The sequence below is a fragment of the Oenanthe melanoleuca genome, chromosome 1 (genome assembly GCF_029582105.1).
Source record: "Oenanthe melanoleuca isolate GR-GAL-2019-014 chromosome 1, OMel1.0, whole genome shotgun sequence".
NCBI classification, from domain to species: domain Eukaryota; kingdom Metazoa; phylum Chordata; class Aves; order Passeriformes; family Muscicapidae; genus Oenanthe; species Oenanthe melanoleuca.
In genome coordinates this window covers 108,851,270-108,875,239 of record NC_079333.1, presented here as the reverse complement: position 1 = coordinate 108,875,239, position 23,970 = coordinate 108,851,270, and the positions used below count along the sequence as shown (strand labels likewise).

The 23,970-nt window shown below is 46.4% G+C and overlaps 1 protein-coding gene and 1 non-coding gene across 5 annotated transcripts in view; one reads left to right on the top strand and one right to left on the bottom strand.

Annotated features, from left to right (window-relative positions):
• Positions 1 to 2,167, bottom strand: part of ERG (ETS transcription factor ERG) — a 138,431-nt gene extending 136,264 nt beyond the window's left edge. Inside the window, exon 1 of one of the 4 annotated variants that reach the window (XM_056492177.1) lies at positions 2,096 to 2,167. The gene's annotated coding sequence lies outside the window, so the exon portion shown is untranslated. Of the gene's footprint in view, positions 1 to 1,416; positions 1,773 to 2,095 lie in introns of those variants that run through there. The other 3 variants (XM_056492203.1, XM_056492169.1, XM_056492194.1) reach the window with 3 other exon arrangements.
• Positions 2,168 to 9,196: 7,029 nt separating this feature from the next.
• On the top strand, positions 9,197 to 9,320 carry LOC130260920 (small nucleolar RNA SNORA17). Its single transcript, XR_008841875.1, has one exon. It is a non-coding gene; the product is annotated as a small nucleolar RNA SNORA17 (small nucleolar RNA).
• Positions 9,321 to 23,970: the final 14,650 nt, after the last annotated feature.

Sequence of the window (23,970 nt, the reverse complement as noted above, 5' to 3'; positions counted from 1 at the left end):
CCTCAGGAGCAAGAAGTCCAACTAATCACACCTAGGACTTACCCTGACAGATCATTTATAAAATTCCTGTAACATGTAACTCTATCCAGTACTATATGATTTGTTTAACTTTGAGACTAAATTGTGGGAGGTGGGGACAGATGCTGTTCAAAGCTCTAAACCTAGAAATGTTTTCTGAGCTGGTGGATTTTTTTCTTGTAAACTTTTTCAAAGAATTTGCCATTGTTTGCCCACATATGCATATGAAAGAGAAAATAAGGATTGGTGTTGCTATTCTGTATCTTTGTTTTTAGAAATGTCCTTTAAGAAATAGATCAGGCAATTGACATAAAAATATATTTGTCCCATATGAGGTATGGCTTGGTCTGTTCATGCCTTTACTTATTTACTTCTAATTGTGAAACTATCAAATATTCTATTTCTCTTCCTTGACTTTCCTATTACTTCAGGTGTGCCTGAAATCACATACCTGACATATGTATCCTGACAAAAGTTTACATTTCATTCCCCAGTGAGAAGCTCTCTTTGCCTGCTTCACTTGTTTCACTGAAACCAGGGAAGTGCTCAAAGGGTTAAACCAAAGGAATGTGACATTTCTCCATGTGCAGTTCATAGACCTATCCTGGTTTTCCTAATGGACTCAAAATTACATGGGCAGAACGGGGCAGAATGTAATTTCCCAACTCTTACTTCAGAACAGAGCTAATTCACAGAACGACACTTAGAATACAAATAAAAATCTTCATTAAAGAACGAGCCATTTCCTCGCACCGTGGGCTCTTAGCAAAGGCAGCAATGAATGGAAGTTTATGTTAGCCAGAACTTGCAACTCCAGCTTTTGTAAATACAATTACGTGCACTCCAAACTCCTCAGCGAAGTCATCTGGTCACCAAAACAGAGCCCCGCATATCCCTTACTCTGAAAAGTACCGAACCCAACCACGGCTCCCTCCAGCAGGTAATTGAAGGTTTTCCTACAAGAGCTGCTCAGCTTTAGAAAAGCCACACAGCTATTAGGTAATCGAATGATGAATTGCTGAAAGAATTACAGAGGCACCAACGCCGCTATTACGATCCAGAGAGAGGGAAAGTGATGGCGAGGGGGAAGGCGATCTCATTTCTGCCCGAAAAGCTTTCAGAACTTAAAGAAACTCGCGCAGAGGATGCGCGGCTGCGGCGGCCGAGCCCTCGGGGCTGCCACGCTCCGACGGCCAAGGGACAAACTGTGCCACCCTGGGGACACCCTGTGCCACCCTGGGGGTCACCGAGCCCCGCCCGGCCGCTGTCCCCGGCTGGCCACTCGCCCGATGGGTCACTGGCCCGATGGGTCACTGGCCCGGCCGCTCCCGCCCCGACGGCCCCGGCGCTCCGCCGGCCGCTCCCGCCGCATCGCAGCCCCGGAGGGAAAGCACTTACCGGGCTGGGGCTGGGGTCAGCCCGGGCTCCTGGGGACGGGGACAGGACGGGGCGGGACGGGACGGGACGGGGGAAGGCAGCGGCCGCCAGCGGCGGGAGCTCGGGAGGGAGTGAGGAGTGAGGAGTGAGGAGTGAGGGAGTGAGGAGTGAGGAGTGAGGAGTGAGGAGTGAGGGAGTGAGGAGCGAGGAGCGAGGAGTGAGGCAGCGGGCAGGGACGGCGGCGTTGCCGACTGCGGTGAGTCACTTCAGTCGGGACGGGCTCAGCCCATCGCGCTGGCCCCCGGCTCCGGGCGCCTCTTCCTCTCTCCAATCGCCGAGCGCGGCCGCCGCCGCTGCCGGCGCTGCCCGGCTCCCCCGCCGCCGTCGGGCCGGCCCCGCGCCCGCGCCGCTGCGGGACCCCCGCCCCCGGTGCCCGCGGCCTGCCCGGGGGGCGGGAGGGGCCGGGCGGAGCTGGAGGTGAGCGGGACCCGCGGGGGGAGGACGCGGAGCTCGGCCCGGGGGACGAGAGCGCGGTTGCGGCGGGGACCCGACGTGAATGCAGCGGGAGGAATAACGGGCTGCTGGGGAATAAAAGGGGAGCGAGGCGGGGGGGGGGGGGAGGAAGGCAGAGGAGGCTGGTGCGGTGAGTGCAGCCCCATCTCCCAGGGGGATGGATGGAGAGGGGACCCTCAGCGCTCACCTCGCTCTGGCAGCAAACCCAGCCGGTGCGCCCCGTCCTGTCCCCGTCTCTTGTCCCTGTCCCTTGCCCCTGTCCCTCCCTCCGGGCTCCTTACCGGGGCTCCGCTTGTCCCCGACCTTCCCCGGCCATCGCTCTCCGCCAGCGCTCAGCGCCCGGCGCCGCACAAAACCCAGTAGTCCCTTAATCAAAAATAATAATTTTAAAAAATTTTTTTTACAAAAAAAAAAAAAAATTATTATAAGTGTCTCAGTTTTTAAAGCAGAACTACATAATGTATTAATTGGTTGCTATTAGCATGCAGTTTTATTGAGCGTAGCACACAGAAGTCTGATTGTAAGCGAGGAGTGTTTTCAATGAAAGTGGAGTTATTTTAGCTGCAGACATGTTTACATTTCTGTGGTTTAGTCTATAACTTTCTCTTTTTCTTGCTTCAGAATTCTGCTCCATGAAGCAAAGCCCTTAGCTCCCAGACATTCCAAAAAGTCTGCCAAAATAATAGGGGAAAAAAAAAAAAGGGAGAAGGAATAAAAAAAACACACACAGAGACCCCCAGGTCTGGGTCAGGCTCAGGGCTGGGTATGGGCAGAGTGAGTAAACCCCCTCCTCACTCTCCCTCTCCAGTTAAAAAGCCTTCAGGGCTCCATTTCCTGTTTTTAAGGAAAAAATAAAGCGGGTCTAGGACTGATTTTAGACACTGCCTAGACCAGGGCTGGTGGGTGCCGAGCACCTTTAACTCTCTCGATGCCAAAGAGTACCTGGTACCCACACACCTCCCTGCCTTGGAGCAGCCCCAGCAGGAAGATGGGCTTTTTACCCCAATGTGCGTTTTTTTGGGTGACTAAGAACCCAGAGATCCCAAGCGACCACCTTGTGTTTGAATGAGCAGAGATAAAATACCCCGAAAGTAGCGCTGGGTGCTCTGTGCTACGGAGATCTCCTGGTGAGCTGGTGGGGTCCCTTCTCGATTTGGGGACAGTGTTGTCACCCACCCCACCTCCCCTGCTTGTGGATGGGCAGCATCACCCGTGTGTCCCTCAGCGAGTGGGTGTGAAAACAGCCCGAGCTGCGGGACGTTAAATCCGCAGCTTTGGAAAATGCAAACGGAGCAGCCCGGCTAAAATTAGGAACACGCAGTAGTGAATGAAGCACGAAAGTCGTGGACGCCTCCCCACAGAACTCCCGAGTCAAGTTTTCCACTCCAAGGCTCGGCAGGGTGTGATGGGAATAGAAACAGGAGTGTTCAGAATGCAGCACCCCTGCAAGGAAGGGCTGTGTCTCCAGGGAAGGGACGAGGAGAGGTGGCAGGACGGAGGATGCTGTCCTGTCCCAGTCCTGCCCCTCTGCCCTGGGAGGGAAAATCCTTGTCTCTGCAAGCAGCAATGCAAAGCCCCAGGTGAGTCAGGGCAGGAAAATTCACAGTGGTGTTTCTTGGCCTCAACATTTGCCTCCCAACCTCATCCAAAGCATTTTTATGTTCGTGTCCCCTCCCCAGACTTTTTATTTTTACATGCCAGATGACTCCTGTATATTTGGACCTCTCGCTTTTGAAGAAGCCAGAAAGCATTATGATTTCCCAATGCTTAAAAAAGAAAAGAAAACACCTTTCCCCCAAGATGTTTTATATTAATTTAAGTATCGGTTCCTGGTTCATGTCAGCTCCTTTCACAATGAAATGTCCTGCGTGGGCTGTCACACCTGCTAAATATAATCCCCTCATTCTTTTGATATTCTGCAAAGGGCCTTTAAAGGTTCACATCCTCCAGTCTGGAGGTTTAATTGCTTCATCTCGGATTTTTAAGAAGCCTTATAAATTTCTGATTTTTGTGGATTTCAAAGGGGCAGGGGGAGGGATGGGATAGTGCTGAGAGCACTGCACTGACACTGCAGGTCTTGTAAAAGCTCTGACCTTCCAGCCCATCCCACAGCTTCTGCTCTTTGGGGCAGACAACCTGAGCTGGTTTTATGAGTTACCAATGAGTTAAATATGAAAATAGTAGCCTATTTCACTATGGTAAATGCTCACCAGGGAGGAAATCATAGATTCAGTTTTATAGAAGGTAATGGAGTGAGATTACCCACACTAATGTACTTAACTCTTCAGAGAACATAAATCCAGCAGGAGACAGCCCCAAAACCAGTTGATCCCCAAAACAAACTGCAGCCAGCAGCAGTTTCATCCTTACGAGGTGCTGGTGGCACCAGGTTTGCCCAGTGGAGGTGTGGTTAGAAACTCCTGGTCCAGAGGAGTGTGGTGGTTACAGACTCCAGCAAGGCCAGCAAATGCCTGGCAGGATGGGAACAGGAGGGCTGGGGGGAAATCCTGCCCCCCAAATCTTTGTACACTGCACACAGCAGCTCTTGGTAACACGATGGCCACAAATTCTCTGGAAGTGATGCATAATTCCTGTTAAATAACATAAAACAGCAGAGAGGGGGACACTGAGTGTGCTGTCAGCTTTGTGCTACACCCAGATGTGGCTGCAGGAGCAGGACCCATGGCAGAGCCCCCAAAATGCTGTGTTTTCATGGAGGAGCTGCAGCACAGCCAGCAGGGATGGTGTCCAGCTCTCGGTGAGTCCCTGTGGCTCCAACTCCTGCATCACCTTCAGAGCTCAGGCACTCCCAGGAGCAGGGGACAGGCTGGCAGCCCCACCAGTGACCAGAGCACAGCTGAGCTGCTGGGCTTCCAAAAAACTGCTCCATTGTCTCTCCAAAAACCCAATCTTCGGACCTTTCAAGCCCTACCTGTGTGACTAAAGTGCTCCTGCAGAGGTAGGGAAGGGAGGAAGGGGCAGCCAGGTGGAGGCTGGAGCATCCCTTGCTGTGCCACCTTCCTGCCACCAGCCCCCATGGCCCTGCAGCTCCTTGCTCACAGCCAGGTGCTCTGTCACAGCAGCTGTCCCCAAAGCTGACCCTGGTGTCCTGTGCAAGATCCACCCCGAGGCTCATTCCTGGAGCTTTCTCTCAGGAGGAAGGAGGAAATTTCAGAGCAGATGGGTCTTGCTGGCTGCCTCTTGCTCAGGAGTGTCGTGGGGAAAAGTGGTCACAGCATTTTCCATTTCCTTAAACACAGTTTTCAAAATGCAAGTTCAAAGCAAGTGATAACAATTAACAAATTGTCACATCTGGATCAAAAAAATCCCATAATCAGCACTTTTGCCTTATTTCTTCCAGAGCAGTGGGCCTATGAAAATACATTTTCCAAGTGGCACAGCCTCAGGTAATTTTGAGTGTGGATGGCAGGACGAGGGACTGAAGCAGTTAAAGAATGCAGAACTTGCTGTGGTTTAGGCTGCTGCTGTGTCCACCACTAAACCATGTCCCCAAGTGCCACATCCTCGTGTTTATTGCAGATTTCCATGGACAGCAATTCCACTTCTTGCCTTGTTCCAGTGCTTGACCACCCTTGCAGTGAAGAAATTTCTCCTAATTTCACCCTGAGCCTCGCATGGTGCAACCTGAGGCTGTTTCCTCTTGTCCTGTCACTTGTCACCTGGGATTGAAGATCAAGCCCCACCTGGCTACAACTTTTCAGGTGATTTTAGAGAGCAGTATGGTCCTCCCTGAGCCTCCTTTCCCCAGGTTAAACTATCAATTCATTCCAAAAAACTGCAAAAAGGATAATAATGCAAACTTCACAGCATTAATCATCGTAGTTATTATCAATGAAATGAGATAAATGAATGATATTTATTTCTTTTGATATGAAACAACAGGAGTGGAGCACAGATTATTTATTTTTTCCCCCCACTGGCGAAATGCAATTCCAGCACCTGATTTTCTCATTAGAATCAGAAAGGATTAACATTTCACCTATGGAAATATCATTTAGGATGAACAAGTCAGGCAACAATAGGGGGACACCTTTATAAATATTACCTCTCACAGGTGTGGGTGACATTCACTAATAAAGGCTCCCTCATGTAAAAATGACATTTAATTCAGGAGAGATAGGCAGTTATATAGACACATCCTGTTGCCTGGGTATTAAAAAAAAAAGGAGCAGAAATTAAGGATTTTACAGCACTCATGGATTTGTTTTAGTTACAGACTGGACACCTCAATATCATTTTGGCAACCTCTGAAAAGACTCTGGTGTCCCTCCAATGAGAGAACCTATGAGGGAAGGAAAGATCATATCTATTTAAAAGCTTTGAAGTGGCAAAAGAAAGGATTTAATTTGGAATTTACCTGTGTAAGTATCTGGTTAGATAATGTGGTTGGGTGAAGGGGATATTGATCACCAGGATATTCAGCATCAGTGATTATTCAGGATTGCTGTATCAATCTGAAACAATTCACACTCTTTCCCAAGCCATGGGCTAAAAGGAAAGTGAGATAATTTGTTTATTTTCATTTTTAGGCTTTTTTTTTTTTTTTTTTTTTTCTGCTTACACTGATAGCTGAGTTCAAAAAAGAATATGTTGGCAGGGAAGGTCCAGGGAACACATGAAATTCCCATGAATTCAGGAGGGGTTTTATCAGGCTACAAGAAATGATGGGAAAAAAAAATTAAGAATTCCAAAAGTCTGATCTGAGTGATGGGAGAGTGGAGGTGCTTGCCTGAATCCCTCCTAAACATCCTGAATCTCCAAAATAAAGTCAAACTCTCCACTTTTTTCCCCTGTATTTTGAGAAATAAGTCCCAAAAGAGACAAAGTTGAATATCAGTCCAAAAGCAAACTGGAATAATGGTGAAATAACTCTCTGTGCAAATTTCTGTGACCAGAACTGAACTCCTCAGTTTGGGACTGGGGGGCAGAATTTGTTCTTTTTCCTATTTTAACCAAAGCATTTCCCTTCCTCTCTCTAAAGGGGCATTTCTTGGCATCACTGCTGAGATTCAAGGAATAACTCACCCAGTAAATCAATGCAGAAAGGCTGAGTGGAGCATCTTTATAAGAACTGCAAAGTTCTCCAGCCACATGGCAAGAATTACAAATAAGAAAGCTAAAGGTTGAAATATTTTTTTTAAAAAAAAAAAGGAAGTCAAAGTTAGGGTAGATGGCAAAATATTGTAATTTAAAAAATATGTACTGGTGAATAATAAATAAATAAATAAATAAATAAATAAAAAAATAATAATAATAATAATAATAATAATAATAATAATAATAAACAACGAGTATATAGAAATTACCTGTGTCACAATGGGTGTTTGAACATAAAAAATAGCTGATGAATAATGGGTGAAGACAAGCCTGACCAAAAATAAAATGTTTACACTCCAATAAAAGAAATTAATAAGTGCAAATACATAAAGTTACTTGCTCATTATTTTCATATATATTTACATTTTTGCATTCCCTTGGACTCCTGGGTGCATGGTGATCCCTGAGGAGGCCATAGCTCAATGCAAATGTAATCCAAGGGACAATTAATATCCAGATATTAATATCCAGATAAGCATCCTTTTTATGGGATTGAGACTTGTGAACTATCATCCCTTTCTTCTTTCCATTACTCTGCTTCTCTGCTTTCTCTATTTGTCATGGTACCTGGAAAAAACTTAAATTTTGCAATCAGGCTCACACACAAGTGCCTGTAGTGCTGTAAATCCAGCTTTTTTTTAATAGATCTTCATGAACTCACAGCTCTAAGAAAGGTGATATTTCTCTAGATAAATCATTTTTTCAGTTATTCCCATATATAATCACACTGTTTTATGATTTATTTGGCTAATTCTCACAAGTTTTTCACAGAATTCCTTCACTGCCTGTGTCATGCAACAGAGAAACACCTGAAATTATAGCCAGAGGCAGAAAATCAGCTTCCCCCAGGCACCAGAAGCTCCAAAAAACTGTGATACACGAATGGGAGAATCTTGATTTTGCACAGCTGCAACTCTGCACACACCAATGCAGCCACAGCCACACCAGCACACGTCTGTTTTCACACCTGTCTGGTGGCAGAGGTCACAGAGATGCCCCAAAATGCCATTTCTGTGTCTGCAGAGGTCACAGAGATGCCCCAAAATTCCATTTGTGCATCTGTAGGCAGGGCAGATGTCACAGAGGTGCCCCCAATGCCATCTGTGTGCCTGCAGATGTCACAGAGGTGTCCCCAATGCCATCTTTGTATCTGCAGAGGTCACAGAGATGTCCCCAAATGCCATCTGTGTGCCTGCAGAGGTCACAGAGATGCCCCCAAATGCCATTTGTGTGTCTGCACAGGTCACAGAGATGTCACAGAGGTGCCCCCAAATGCCATTTGTGTATCTGTAGGCAGGGCAGATGTCACAGAGATGCCCCCAAATGCCATCTGTGTGCCTGCAGAGGTCACAGAGGTGTCCCCAATGCCATCTTTGTATCTGCAGAGGTCACAGGTGTCCCCAATGCCATCTGTGTGCCTGCAGAGGTCACAGAGGTGTCCCCAAATCCATCTGTGTGCCTGCAGATGTCACAGGTGTCCCCAATGCCATCTGTGTGCCTGCAGAGGTCACAGAGATGTCCCCAATCCATCTGTGTGCCTGCAGAGGTCACAGAGATGTCACAGAGGTGTCCCAAAATTCCATTTGTGTATCTGTAGGCAGGGCAGAGGTCACAGAGGTGTCCCCAAATGCCATCTGTGTGCCTGCAGAGGTCACAGAGATGCCCCCAGTTCCATCTGTGTGCCTGCAGAGGTCACAGGTGTCCCCAAATGCCATCTGTGTGCCTGCAGAGGTCACAGAGATGTCCCCAAATGCCATCTGTGTGCCTGCAGAGGTCACAGAGGTGTCCCCAGTTCCATCTGTGTGCCTGCAGAGGTCACAGAGGTGTCCCCAATGCCATCTGCGTGCCTGCAGATGTCACAGAGGTGTCCCCAATGTCATCTGTGTGCCTGCAGAGGTCACAGAGGTGTCCCCAAATGCCATTTGTGTGTCTGCAGAGGTCACAGAGATGTCCCCAGTTCCATCTGTGTGCCTGCAGAGGTCACAGAGGTGTCCCCAGTTCCATCTCTGTGCCTGCAGAGGTCACAGAGGTGTCCCCAATGCCATCTGTGTGCCTGCAGATGTCACAGAGGTGTCCCCAAATGCCATCTGTGTGCCTGCAGAGGTCACAGAGGTGTCCCCAGTTCCATCTCTGTGCCTGCAGAGGTCACAGAGGTGTCCCCAGTTCCATCTCTGTGCCTGCAGATGTCACAGAGGTGTCCCCAATGCCATCTGTGTGCCTGCAGATGTCACAGAGGTGTCCCCAATGCCATCTGTGCCTGCAGGAGCTGTGCAGGTGCCTGAGCACAGGAGCTCTTGCTGGCTGGGCAGGAAGGGAGAGGCGGCTGCAGAGGTGACTCAGCTGGGGATGTGACACTGAGTCACCCTCTGCATGAGCCACCCCTGCTCCCAGCTGCTGAGTCCACAGCCTGAGGCAGAGGGTGGCAGCTCTGGGCTGGAGGTGTGAGGGGACAGAGGTGCCCACAGCTGCCTGGCTGGTGGCACATGTCCTGCATGTCTCAGCTTGAACAGCTGGATGTGGCACTCAGTGCCCTGGGCTGGGTGACAAGGTGGGCATCAGGCACAGCTTGCACTCAAGATCTTGGATGGTTTTTCCAGCCTTAATCATTCTGTGTTTCACATTTCTTTTAGAGCTGATAAAAAATGAAGGTGTTTTGTACAGGACATCCCTTTGGACTGGATGAACTGAAGTCTGATTGTTGTGTCACAGATTAAAAATTGCATGCTGAACCCCACTGTTTTTTGACTCACAGCCCCAGCACACTTTGGATTATCCCATGAAGAAATGTAGTTTCCTTGATTTTGTATCTGGGCCCTTGAACTAACTGGAGAATGCTGAGGGGTGCTGGTAGGTCAAGGCAGGACCAGGCTCACATGCACCATTTTATTGCAGAAAGCAAAATATTCAAAAGCATATCTTACCCTGAAATCAGCTTCTGACACTGTGGTTTACAGCAAAATAAAATCATAGACAGGTTTTTGTTGGAAGGGACATTAAAGATCATCCAGGTCCAGCTCCCTGCCATGGCAGGGACACTTCCACTGTCCCAGGCTGCTCCAGCCCCAGTGTCCAACCTGGAACTGAACATTCCAGGGGTCCAGGGGCAGCCACAGCTGCTCTGGGCACCCTGTGTTCACAGGGAACAATTCCTGCCCAATATCTAACCCAAATTTCCACTCTGTCAGTTGGAACCCACTGCCCTTGTCCTCTCACTACCATTCCTGATGACTTGTCCCTCTCTGGATTCCCTGTAGCCCCTTCAGACCCTGGAAGCTGCTCTGAGGTCTCCACAAAACCTTCTCCAGGCTGAACATCCACAATTTTCCCATCCTGTCTCCATGGGAAGCTGCTCCTTATCAGCCCCTTATCAACCTCCTGGCTGTTCTTGGGACTGCCTCCAACATTTCCATGCCCTTCAAAACATGAGGATCAGTTATTCAAACCAAGATCTGATTTATTTGGTCAAACTCCACAGGTAGCAGAGCTGGGCATGGGGATCTGCTGTGATGTGGCTTCTGGAGGATGATGGATTCCCAAGGTTGGCTTTGCAGGAAGGCTGAAGAAAGATTTTGAGGTGATCTTGCTCATACATCACCTCATACATTAGAGGTGATCTTGCTCTTGGTGACACTCATGAGTGGGATCAAGATCAGGGCAAGGCCTTCCACATTCTTGAAAATACCAAGAGGAATGTCAAGAAAAGGGCAGCAGATGATGCTAAGACAGTGACACAAAACAACTGTAAGAAATCTTTGCTACAATTCAGCAGAATAGATTATGATAATTGCTCCCATCTGCTTTAAAGATTTAGGAGATCAATAGATTCTTGGATAGACACTCTGTGAAATAGCTGTTAGTGGTGATGTGAAGCTTGCAAACACTCACTGTGTCAAAATTCTGACCTGATTTACAGCTCAGAAAATCCCGATTTTAGTGAAATGAGTCCTCACCGTTAGGGTGGACTCAGTGATTTCAGAGATGTTTTTCAATCTAACTGATTATGTGATTCTGTGAAGCAGGAGCAAAACCACTTCCTGTGAGCAGTTTAGATATCAGAACAAGATAATTTTTTAAAATTTTACTTAAATGTAAAAAAAAAAAAAAAATACTATTACTTTCATTTTACTTTAAATGTAATTACAAAAATTTAACAATCACCAAGAGAACATTGAATGGGCAACCTGGGATAGTGGAAGTGTCCCACCCATGGCAGAGGAGTTGGAACAAAATGATCTTTGAAATCCCTTCCAACTCAAACCATTTTGTGATTCTGTGATCAAATTATTTCCCTGTCTGCTGTCATCATTCGGAATTTCAAGGAGAGCCCCATTTTCATCAAGCAGCTTTTTGGGTTAGTTTCCCTTTTTCAAATTTGTGAAAATTTTTGTTTGCACCTTTATTCCAAACATTTCAACCATTTCAAAGTTTACCATAATGAAAAATTGGGCCAACGTATTGAAAACCTTGCTCAAGTAGGTGGATGGTTTTTTTAATGGAAAGAACAGTTGGTTCTGCAGAAGCATGGGAATTTTTAGCAAGCACTGCATGCTTCCCTTCAGAAAGGAGTGAAAGTGTTCCTGTTTTTCCAACCAATCTGCCATTTGCACAAAAGCAGGCAGAAGGACGTGTTCTCAGTGGGACAATAGCCATTTTCTGGAGAGAAAAAGGAAAACATAAAGCATGGTGTTAGAGCAGGAGAGATGAAAAGATAAGAGTTACAAAAAAAGAATGAAAAAAGGAAAGTGGAGGGAAATTTGCTCAACTGTTTCTGGACTAAAACAAGAGCTTTTTCTGTAGAAAAAAAATGCAAACTGCAAATCCCAGGACAAGGGGGTGGAATTGCAAGGCTGGGAAAGCCTTGCTTTTTTTTTTGCCTTTTTTTTTTTTTTCTTGTTTATATTCCACAAAAGCATCTTTCTGTGGAAAAGAGCCCTCTCTGATCTTTTTCATTCTCTTGACGCAGAAATAAAACAACTTAAGAGTCAAATAAAAAGCTGGGAACAGAATAAGCAGTCTGAAACTATATCACACCAGATAAAATTCCCTGGAATTATCTGTGAATTCATTGGAACTGTATTTTATGTTTTGCTTCAAGACAACTGCTTTGTTGAGGAGGTAATGTATAGATTAAGACAGGACACTTAAACTCCAAAGTCCCCTCGGAGAGTTCTTTCTGGTATAAATCTGCTTTAACTTGGATTATAAACAAACTCCATGATATGCACCTGGTTCTGGCAGGGTCTCTATTATTTCTCTCCCAAAAGCAGCTTTATAAAGAGAACACACTGCATTTCAACAGCAATATAAATAATGTTGCAGTTGGGGATCTCTCGCGCCGCTTTCATTTTTCTTTCTTCCCTTTTCATCTGAACTGAACCACACCTCTCTAAAAATACTCACTTTCCTAATGAAAACCATATTTTTGGGCATTTTTTTCCCCCCCCTCGTGTGCATGACCTGTTGAAATGCCTGCACAATCTTTAATGTCAGATTCAGACGACACATGTCTTATGAAAAAGTCTGGGACTCAGCTCTCGGCGGGGCCTCCCAGATCTGTCCCACGTCTTTATGAGAAAGAGGGACAAAACCTTCTGGTTTTGGCATTTTATATTGGAGTCTGCTTTAAGCTAGGCAAGAGAAAAAAAAAAAAAAAAAAAAAAAAAAAAAAGAAAGAAGGAAAAAAAATAGCAACGTAGAGTCTAGACAGAAGAGATTGGGTTGAAATCTGGAAGCTATTCAGTGAGGCTACGGCACATGGCAGCTTGACTGCAGAAAGAGATCACATTACGCTGCCTAATTACACATGAAAAATGTACACATCACTTTTTTTAAATGCTTGGAAAAATAGATGTTCAGATGGCAACTGTGAGCCAGTAACTGAGCCAGTCGTACATAGCTGGAACGCCTCACAAATGGCATTTCTAAAGCCCACGTTTTTTATTTTTTTTATTTTTTTTTTTTTACAATGTAATTATTGTGTGTGTGTGTGTGTGTGTTCATAAAACAACTTCTAAAAAGGGCTTTCTAAATTTAGCAGTTGGTTGTGCTGCAGGAGCATGAAAGGTGAAAATGCAGCGTGTAAGCAGGAGGAAGGAGGGTCTAATCCTGACTCCTCATGACACAGTTCAGCCAGGTTTCCTTGGAATTTTGGGTTGATCCACAGCCTCATCTGCTTGTGTGCTGGGAGAAAATTTAGACCTCCAGTGGGAACATCCCATGGGAGCAAAGACAAGCAGATGCCTGGGTATTTGCAGCACCTATGGCCCTGAGGTTGTGTGTTTATATCCTGCCTAGGAAGTGTTTAAAAGAGAAGTTTCTCCTTTCTCACGGACAAAGGAGAGGGGGAAAAAAAAAAAAAATCTCCTTTAGTGTGTTGTTTGAGCATGGAGCTCTCCCGTCATCGCCTCCTCCTGACCTCGTGGCTCAGGGCTGCTGGCTCCTGTTCTGCCCCACTCCTGCCATGCTCCTGCCAGTGATGGGCTAAAAGAACCCAGAGATAAGTTTGATGGAGTTATGCTTTTGTTTCCATCTGTTTGGATGGCATCTGCTCTTCCTTTTAACTTAAACACAAGTGCTCAAAGATGAGATACAAATAAGGCTTGGACTAGATTGTCTCCAGAGGTCCTTTCAACCCTAAGTATTCTGTAATTCTGTGATTCTGTGGTTCTGTGACTTCGTGATTCTGCAGCTGCTCCAAGGGAGAAAACAATTTTCCAAGCTATTTCCAAAGATTTGCCATTTCCATCCTGCTAACGAGACCCGTGGAAGCGGATTTTCCAGGGGGAGATGTCGATATGTCCATCTACCTCCCAGACTTTACTTTTCCTAGAAGACTCATCAGAACAAGCTCCTCCAAGAGCAGGAGTGCCCAGTCCTGCCCTCGGTGCCATTCTGGGTGGGCACAGAATGAAAATCCATCCCCAAAGCCCTCTCTGGTAGCCAGGCTCTCCATGTGACTACTCCCTTGGAGTGCTTTGAGTCCTTCCCTCCTGGAGCCAGCGTCCAGTCAGACCTTGGCTGAACTGTTAATCCTTCCAGACAAAGAGGAAAGAACATCTTGTAAAGTTTTGTTGCTGTTGTTATTGTTAAAACGGGCTGAGCACGGAGCAACTGGCCAAGCTTATCTGGCAAAAGTGACCCACAGAAAAGGCTTTCAGAAGAAAAAAAATGATCTTTTCTGGATATGGGACTAAGCTTCAGGGGGAAGAGCTGCACTAATCCAGCTACTTCCAGTTGGAATATGGGTTGTTGTGCTGATTATTTCATCACTGTGCTCTGCAGGACCTTCCTCGGCTTCTCTCTTTTATGTCTGGAAAAAGAAAAAAAAAGGTGCTTTGCTGTTTGCACAGCCTGGGCCTGCTGGAGTCCTGCATGAGAAATATCAGTCATTCCATTAAAAAGGGGCAGAATTTGGGTTGGAAACCGCCCAGGGGCAGCTCTTCTGCAGGATGAGGGCTCTGCCAGGGAGGCAGGTTTGCCGTGGAGGAGCTGGAAAGTGGGATCCACGACCACAAAAAAGCTGTTCCCCTTTAGAACAGGCAGGAACCATTGTGGGCAAGGGCTTCCTTGCCAGGCTGAGGCTCTGCAGAGGCTTGGAGGGGATGGATGGATGGGCAGAGCCAGGCTGGCCTCTGCTCCTCCGGGTATTTCCCCGCGGTGTGTTCCGCGTCCCGCTGCGGTCGGAGGCAGCAGCACCAAACCCTGAGAGTCCTTCAGCAAAGCAGAAGGGTCAGCCTTGGGTGTAATTTATGAGGGTTGTGGTAGCCCTGCTACCCTCTGGCTGCTTGGGATGAATTTTAAACCGAGTGAATATTTTGTGCTCGCTGGTGAAAGGGGGGGAGGAATGATCTCAGGAAACAAATCGCTTCCTCTGGTCATTCCTCTCGCCGCAGCCACGCTATTCTTAACAAATCTTATTAAAAAAATTATACAACCCTGTGTTTTTCTGGAATCTGTTTTACTGAGCAAGTACAAAACAAACCAAGAGGGGGGAAAAATGCACCGTTTGGAGCAGCTCCTTTTGCTGCAACTGATTTAGTAAAACAAGCCACAGGGGAACGCAAACGGCTTTCTAGAGCTGCTTCCTGTGGCCATCCCTCCCTCTCCATGTGGAACAGAGGAATATTTTACCAGCTGCATCACTTCATGCAATAGTAAATTATTCCAAGTGTTCTGGTCACCACAAAATACGCTGTCTTGGAGGTTATTCCCATTATCAGAGTTATTTGTTTAATTTCTTGCTGCAGCCAGCTTTAAACAGCGTCTTTTCCAAAAATATCGTCCAACCCGTGGGTGTCTGCTTAGCAGAAGGGGCTAAAACTGAAAATGGATCCTCCAGATTTGGGCATTTCCTAGGTTGGGGTCAGCTGGGACAAGATTTTGATGGAGGGAAGTTCTTCTGACAAATAACTTTCAAGATTCCTGGTCTCTAGTGTTTACTGTGTCACCGTCTAGAAATTATTAATAAATTTAGAATTCTTACAGGCAAATGTGAAAAATTGCCTGGTCTGCAGCTGTGTCTGGTAGCAAGAGGTGAGGCTGATGATTAGATAATCTTAATTTAATATTAGTGCCAACTTTCTGCTCATTCAGGTGTCTGAGTGAGTACCAGCCTCTCCTCACTTGCAAAGACTGAATTTTGCACTGAAAGGTTTTGTGTAAATGCAGAAGACATCAGAGTTGCAAACAAATGTAAATTTGGGCCCTGACCATTCCAAATATTTACATGCTCAACTTGAAATTATTTCAACTGGGTTTAGGTGCCAAAAGACCTTGATGAAGCTTTTCTGGATCAGAAATGAAACTGCAAGGTCACGTTATCACAGGCAAAGAATTGCTATTTACCATGATATCCTTGGCACAAGAAAGGGGATCTTCTTTTGAATTTGGTGTCCCCACCCATAAAATTTTTGTCTCCATTTGTGAAAGCACACTTCAGTGAGTTTGACTTGGAGGAATCTCATTAAAGGTTTGGGAGAAGGGGCAGGAAATTTTCTGTATTTCATCTCTTATGTTTTATCACTAGCAATAAGAGCAATAATGTTCATTGTGATGTTGGGTTAAGTACTTAAGTACCTACTCATTTTTTTAGGCTTCAAAAATTTTTAACAAGCATGTCTATTACTGATCTGGATCAGATATAATTATTATATAATATAATTAGAAACAACAGATTCTATATTCTTTGAGATCCATCAGCATGTATCTTGGTGTGTTCCTCCTGTTACTCCTAAAATTAATACCTTAAACCAGATATTTTGTGAGATTTTAGACAAATATCACTATAATAATAAATTTATTTATTTATAGATATTTTATTAGATAGTAGAATAGCTTCAATCTCTTGATAAATAAAACATTTAGAACACCTTGCTCTTCCATCTCTGAAGAAGTACCTCAGAAGTTCACCATGACACCTGAGCATTTTCAGCCCTGAGTAACAAATCTAAAGTAGAAGTTGTCCCATATTTCTTTCCTTGTGAGAATCATCATGTGGCTTTTACTGGTTAGGACTCATTTATTTTTATTTTTAGGGATCAGAGGATGAAGACACCTTAGATATTCAACCATGTACTTTATCCAGAATGTTTTTCCACTGGTTCCCTTTCCTACAGATCGTTCCAGATTTGTACCTCAATGTGAAACAGGTTATTCCTCTCTCAGAGATGTTTGCAATTTTCAGTGACTTCAAGAGATAACAAAGCTGCTGGGGTTTTTATAGGATATCAAGCTTAATTATCATCCTTGTTGCTTTCAGGTCACATCTCAGGGGGTCACCTCTCCCTGGAGGTTGCTCCAACACCTGTGACAGCAGCAAACAGGGATGTCCTGCACTGGTGGTCAGTGATTCCAGTGATTCCCTGGAATTGTGCCTACAGGCTGCAAGACCCTGTGGATTAATCCTGAAGGAAATCCTGGAGGTCTTAAAATAAATAGCTCCTGTATGAAGACTTGCCCAAAATCTGAGATGCATTTAATGGTAAGAGGCCCAACATCTGCCGGGAGAGATTCATCCAAAGAACAAGGAAATTCTTGAATCCAGATGATCTCAAGCCCAGGCTGAGCTTAAATGGAACTCCTGGCCAGTGAGGGTGTTTTGGGCAACTGAGGCCTCTCTGCTAACAAGGTGCTGACACTGATCTAACTGCAGGCTGGAGGAAATAAAAAAAAATAAAAACCCAATCAAACAAACAAACAAACAAACAAACAAACAAAAAAACAAAATATAGAAGAAATAGCAACATATAGAGCTTCAAGCATGAAGGGAAAAGTGGTGAGCATTTCAACAGGAAAACTGGTTTAATCTCCACTTAAAGGCTTGTTCAGGAGACCTGAGGGTTAGGAAGGAGCACTGGTGTTTGCAGTTTGGGATCAAATTGCCCACCAGCCCAGTGAAGTGCAGGTTCACAGTGAGCAGAGGACACCCCTACTCAAATTCTTGTCCCACTATTCTTTCAGCCCCAAAGCATGGAACATTTTTTGGTAATGCTTTCGGGAACCAAAGGCTTTTCTGCCTTTTTTGCATTTGGGATATCCCAGGAGGGCTCCACACCTCACAGATGGAGTTCCCAACAGGACGCAGCAAAGGTAAACAGACAGAAAATGAGGAATAGCTTATTTAGCTGAAACTGAAGAAGTGCTGTAGGTCAGGAGGAAAGATCACACAAGCTGGAATACAGCCAGGACACCAAAGACAGACCTTTAAAACCTGAGGGGGAAAACCCCAAACCTTTAAAACCTGAGAGGAAAAACACCAAACCTTTAAGAGCTTCACTGAATGCAGCTGGGAGACATGGACACACTCAGTTTCTCCTTTCTCCCTGCCCTATGGCAACTCCACAGCCAAAGAAAAGAAAGTGAATCTTCTGAACGTGATCCAAACTGCCCAGACTCTACAGAAATTCCATTTGTGCATCTCCCATGAGAGGGGACAGCACTGAGATGTGAGGCAGGCTGGGGGTTCAGACAAACAGAGTCCTTTTCATGAATCCTTTCCAAAACCTCCATATGGATATGCCCTGAAGGAACATCCAATTTCTCCCTGGCAGTGGCTACTTATAAAAGCCTGATACATTTAATTCTGGAAAGAAGGTGTCTTTGGGTTCTATAAAATAAAATAAAAACAGCCCACCTCAAAATCCTAGTTCCATGGTATATAGAAAACTGTGGGAACCCTGTTAAAAAGTGTCACTGTATTAGGTTGTGCAGTTGGGTTTCCTTCTAATTCCTGTGTTCTTTTGTCACAATTTAAAGTGAGGACAAGAATGTTTCTCAAACCAGCACTGTGCAGACATTCGACAGTTCGGGGTATACGTCCTCGGAATTTTTATAAAGTGCAATTCTTAAATATTATTTTTCCAAAATACTGCCCAGAGGACCCATTCTGGCTGATCAAACAGCCCCTGGAACTGCAGTAAATGCTCAGACAGCATTTCTGCAAACAGAGCCTCGTATGAAAAGGAAACACGGCAGGGGCACCGTGAAACACCAGTTAGCACCTTTATAAAACCCTGCTCCTGAGTTAACTGCACTGCAGCCCTGGCAGATCACAGAGCTGGGAGCCTGGACAGCACAGGGTGGAATTGTGTTAATTTGTCTCAGAGGGTGCGACTGCCATGCTCCTTTCTTGTCTGCAGAGGAATCCAGCTCGGACGCTGCGCACCAGGAGGGATTTTACTGGAACCTGCTTCTGCAGGGGGGTGCTCTGGCTTTCACACAGCTGCTCTTATGTCCTTCCATCTGCACCAGTCTGTCTGAAGAGGAAATGCAAAGGTCTGCACTGAAATTTGCTCTGTGATCAAGTGATCTGAGTGATGTTTCATCCTTGTGATACCGTGTCGGGTCTTTGGCACGGCGAGATGTCTTTGCCAGTTTGGGAAAAGACAAGGCAAACAGTAGAAGGGCTGAAATCCACTCTGCTCCCTTCCTTTCTTGTACTTTCTTTTGCCAGCTACACAATATTCTCTCAGAGAAACCTGCAAGCCATCAAGTGCAGCAGGCAGCACTGGAGCTGAGCTGTGCATTCAGCAGGGACCCCCATCCCCAGAGGGGCTGGGACCACTGAAGTTTCTGCAGGACAGGCTAACACAAGGCTCAGACTAATCCAGCACCTCGAGGCTGTCAAAAGGTGTGATCCCCTTCCCAGATCTACCCTGGAATGGGGCCTCAGTGCTGCTTTGGAGAGCAAGATTCTTGTCTTTAAACAGGACAGCCGTGTGTGCTGGAGCCCAGAAACCAACCCTGCCCTGGGCTGCTCCCACAGGCTGGGCAGCAGGAAAGGGATTGGGATTGGGATTGGGATTGGGATTGGGATTGGGATTGGGATTGGGATTGGGACTGGGACTGGGACTGGGACTGGGACTGGGATTGGGATTGGGACTGGGACTGGGATTGGGATTGGGACTGGGACTGGGACTGGGACTGGGATTGGGATTGGGAATGGGACTGGGACTGGGACTGGGACTGGGATTGGGATTGGGAATGGGATTGGGACTGGGACTGGGATTGGGATTGAGATTGGGATTGGGATTGGGACTGGGATTGGGATTGGGATTGGGAATGGGAATGGGAATAGGACTGGGATTGGGATTGGGACTGGGATTGAGATTGGCATTGGCATTGGCATTGTGTCCCTGTGCCTGCTCAGGTGTGACCCCACCTGCAGAGCTGCCCCAGCCCTGCCCCAGCCCAGGGAGGAGCTGGAGCTGCTGCAGAGCCCAGAGGAGCAGCAGGATGAGCAGAGGGATGGAGCAGCTCTGCTGGGAGGAAAGGCTGGCACAGCTGGGATTGTTCACCTGCACAGGAGAAGCTTTGGGCTGAGCTCAGGGTGGCCTTGCAGGGCCTGAAGGAGCTGTCAAAAAAGATAGAGAATATTTCCAAGAGATGGAGTGACAGGACACAGAAGGGATGAAAGAAAGGGAAAGAGACTAGGATTATATTAAATATTAGGAAGAAATTCTTTACTATGAGGGTGGGCAGGGCTGGCACAGGGTGCCCAGAGCAGCTGTGGCTGCCCCTGGATCCCTGGCAGTGCCCATTGGGTTGGATATTGGGGCTGGAGCAGCCTGGGACAGTGGGAGGTGTCCCTGCTATAACAGGGAGGTGAAACCAGCTGATCTTTAATGTCCCTTTCAACCTTGTGTGATTCTATAATTCTCTGATTCTGTGATTCTATGATTCAGGGCAGCAGTATGACCTTCTGCCCTGTGGTCACAGCCAAGGATGGTCTCACATTGCCTTTGCTCCAAAATTCCCTCATTCCTTGTGATCAGTGATCAGGTCCCCTGGCACAGAGGTGGTCACACCCCAGCAATGAGGTACCCACAGAGTGCAGCAAGGCTGAGGCAAAACCCCAATTTCCATAGTCCAAGCCATGTATCCCAACCCCTGGAACATTATTCCACTGAAGAACAAAACTCTTTACCTCACCTGATCCTCCTCCTTTTGCCTTTATGGTCCCTCATCCTTCAGGCTTCTGGAATTTTCAGTTCAAATGGGAACTTTGGAGTAATTCCCTTAGTAAATAACACACAAGCTGATAAACTGCTAAAAAAACAGCGAGGCCTTGCCAAGAGGCTTCGGCGAGACATTTTTGTTTTTTGGGAAACCCTCTGCTCAGCACAGGCCACGTGCACACTTAATCACACAGAGAAACATTTACTGCAGGAAATATTTCTAGGCAGTTTTTCAAGTGGCAAATTTCCACGGGGGCACAGCACACTTGTCCTGTGGTAATTAAGAGTACAGAAAATATCAGCCTGGAGCTGGGCTGGCTGCTGGTGGAGGGAATGTTAGGCCCAGGTTCAGGAGAGGAGTGGGGTCTCTCTCTGTGTGGGCTGCACTGCACTGAGCACATTTCACACATTTTTGGCCACCAGCAGCAGGAAGGGCAGAGCTCCCCTCGCACTGTGCAGGGAGATGGATGCTTTCAGCTGGGCAGGGATGCTGCTTGGCTGCTCCCAGAGAGGGAGAAAACATGCAGGAGTCAGTCACAGGCTGGGTTTGAAAAGGATTTGTGTGTGACAGCCAGGGATGTGAGGGGTGGTGAGAAATCTGATGGGTCCCTGAGCTCCTGTGCAGCCAAGTGCACGGATTGGAGTGTGACACTAATTACAGTGTGACACAGATTGGAGTGTGACAGACTGGAGTGTGACACAGATTGGAGTGTGACACAGACTGCAGTGTGACACTAATTACAGTGTGACACAGATTGGAGTGTGACAGACTGCAGTGTGACACAGATTGGAGTGTGACACAGACTGCAGAGTGACACAGACTGGAGTGAGTGTGACACTGATTGGAGTCAGTGTGACACAGACTGGAGTGTGACACAGATTACAGTGTGACACAGATTGGAGTGTGACATAGATTGGAGTGTGACACAGATTGGAGTGTGACACAGACTGGGGTGTGACACAGATTACAGTGTGACACAGACTGGAGTGTGACACAGATTGGAGTGTGACACAGATTGGAGTGTGACACAGACTGGAGTGAGTGTGACACAGATTGGAGTGTGACACAGACTGGGGTGTGACACAGATTACAGTGTGACACAGACTGGAGTGTGACACAGATTACAGTGTGACACAGACTGGGGTGTGACACAGATTGGAGTGTGACACAGATTGGAGTGTGACACAGATTGGAGTCAGTGTGACACAGACTGGGGTGTGACACAGATTACAGTGTGACACAGATTGGAGTGTGACACAGATTGGAGTGTGACACAGACTAGGGTGTGACACAGATTGGAGTGTGACACAGACTGGGGTGTGACACAGATTGGAGACAGTGTGACACAGATTAGAGTGTGACACAGACTGGAGTGTGACACATCCCCCAGCTTGTATCTCCAGTGACTCCAGGGCTGGGGGCTGTCCCTCCATCCATGAGGAACCAGCCCAGGGCAGCCTCCACCTCCTCCTTTTGCTTTGAGTGTTTGTGGTGTTTTGGAACAAGCCAAGGGTGGTGTCTCAGGTGATTCCTCCAGCAGGGATCCTCTGTCCCTCCCACTGTCCTCTCCCTGGCCTCGTGGATGGGCAGCCTGAGCATCCCAAAAATACAGGCAGGGCTGGTGCCTTGCTCCTTAAAGCACATTTTGGAGTCACCAGGGATGGATTTCAGCAGGCACCAGAGGGCTTTGCTGAGTGAGAGGCTCACAGAACAGGGTGGGAAGTCATCCACAGCAAAGCTGCCTGGGTTTTGTTGGGTGCTTTTTAACATTTGGGGGAATGTTGTTGGCTTGGAAAAATCCTTCCCACACATCCTCAACACAGGGAAGATTTGGAGTAGGTGTTTTAAAGGCAAACCAAGTGAAACTCAGCCTTTAAAAGTCATAATTCCTTGAAGAATTTTTCCCATTTTTTTCAGTTCTCTGGGCTAGCAAAGGGCCAGATGCAGCTTTAGCATTCCAGGGGCTTTGCTGAGCACTGGCTGTCCCACACACCAAACATCACCAGATCTGCTGTGTCCCCTGCACAGGGACAATCCATGGACTGCAACAGGATGGTGAGGGATGTTTTCATCATGACCAAATTCAGTAATTTTACAGGAGTGTTCATGGGCTCAGTGATGGCGAGAGCTGCTGAAACTTCCACCTTGTCCTGTCAGACACTTTCACTTTCTCTGGCTTTATTGGTCACAAGTCATGTAGATTTATCTGGGTGCATGTCCACAAAATGTGAGGTAGACCAGGAGCCAGAAACCCATTTATGAAATTGGGTAATATTTTGAAATTGAGTGCTATTTTTAAACTGTGAAATTCTCCCACCAAGTTGGGAAACTCCCCATCCCTGGAAATGCTCAAGGCCAGGCTGGGTAGGGTTTTGAGAAGCCTGGTCTAGAGGAAAGTCTAGAGGAAGGCAGAGGGTGAAATGAGATGATCTTTAAGGTCCTTTCCAGCCCCAACTATTCTGTGATTCCATGATTGTCACTTCATTTATATTTCTCCTCCTCAGACAAATATTGTTTGGGATTAAGTCTTTTCTTTCCTTATGCTTTACAGTCTTTTGTTCACTGATAATTTTTCTTTTTTCTTTTAACTAACTGAGTCTTTAAACACATTTTACCAAGAAGTTGAGAATATAATTTATCATTTATCACATCTGAGTCTCATTTACTCCACTCTGCTTCAGTTTCATGATACACAGAACATTTATCCAATTGACAGCTCTTCAGGTGAAATATGCCTGTCAAAACCAGCAAAAAACTCTTTTCATTTCTAATTTCCAAATTCCATTTTCAGTATTTTAAACACACACTGCTAGAATGGTACTTTAAAAAAATATAAATTAAAAACCAGCCTATAACAATTTGCATAAACAGAGGATGTTTTCTAATTTCTTTAAGTTACATTGTTCAAAATCATGAGGCTGAGCTGTGAATAAATATTTTAATGTATCCAAAAATGAAAATGAATTCTACACAGGCAGCATATAAAGGATTATCTTCTCTAGCTGCTGCTGATGACTCCACTGGGAAGTTGTATGGGGCCTTTACTGTAGTCCTGAGTTTTAAATGGCAAAACACTATCCCACTGCAAAGTATTCCCATAAAATTATTTGATAGATAGTAACATAAAAATGAAATTCAGCCTGTTACAACCTCATGTATAAAACCATCAGGACGAAATGAAGAGATCAGTGTTTGTTCTTCAGTTCCAGCCCTCAGGAATGATGCCACATCCTCAGCCCAGCTGCTGGGGGACTATTCTGTTACTGAAAATGTCCAACATGCTGAAGAGACCAAGGAGGGCAAACCTCCAGTTCCTGCTCTGCAGATTGATCAGGGCAGAGGGAGAATGAAGCCTAGAACAGAACTGCAGAAAGTACCTCTGCCCTCCGTGCCCTGCCAGGAGGATTTTTGTGCCCCGCTGCTGTCACTGCCCCCCTTCCCAGAACTGCCATTCCAACACCTGGGGGACCCCTGGATGGTTCTGGCAGA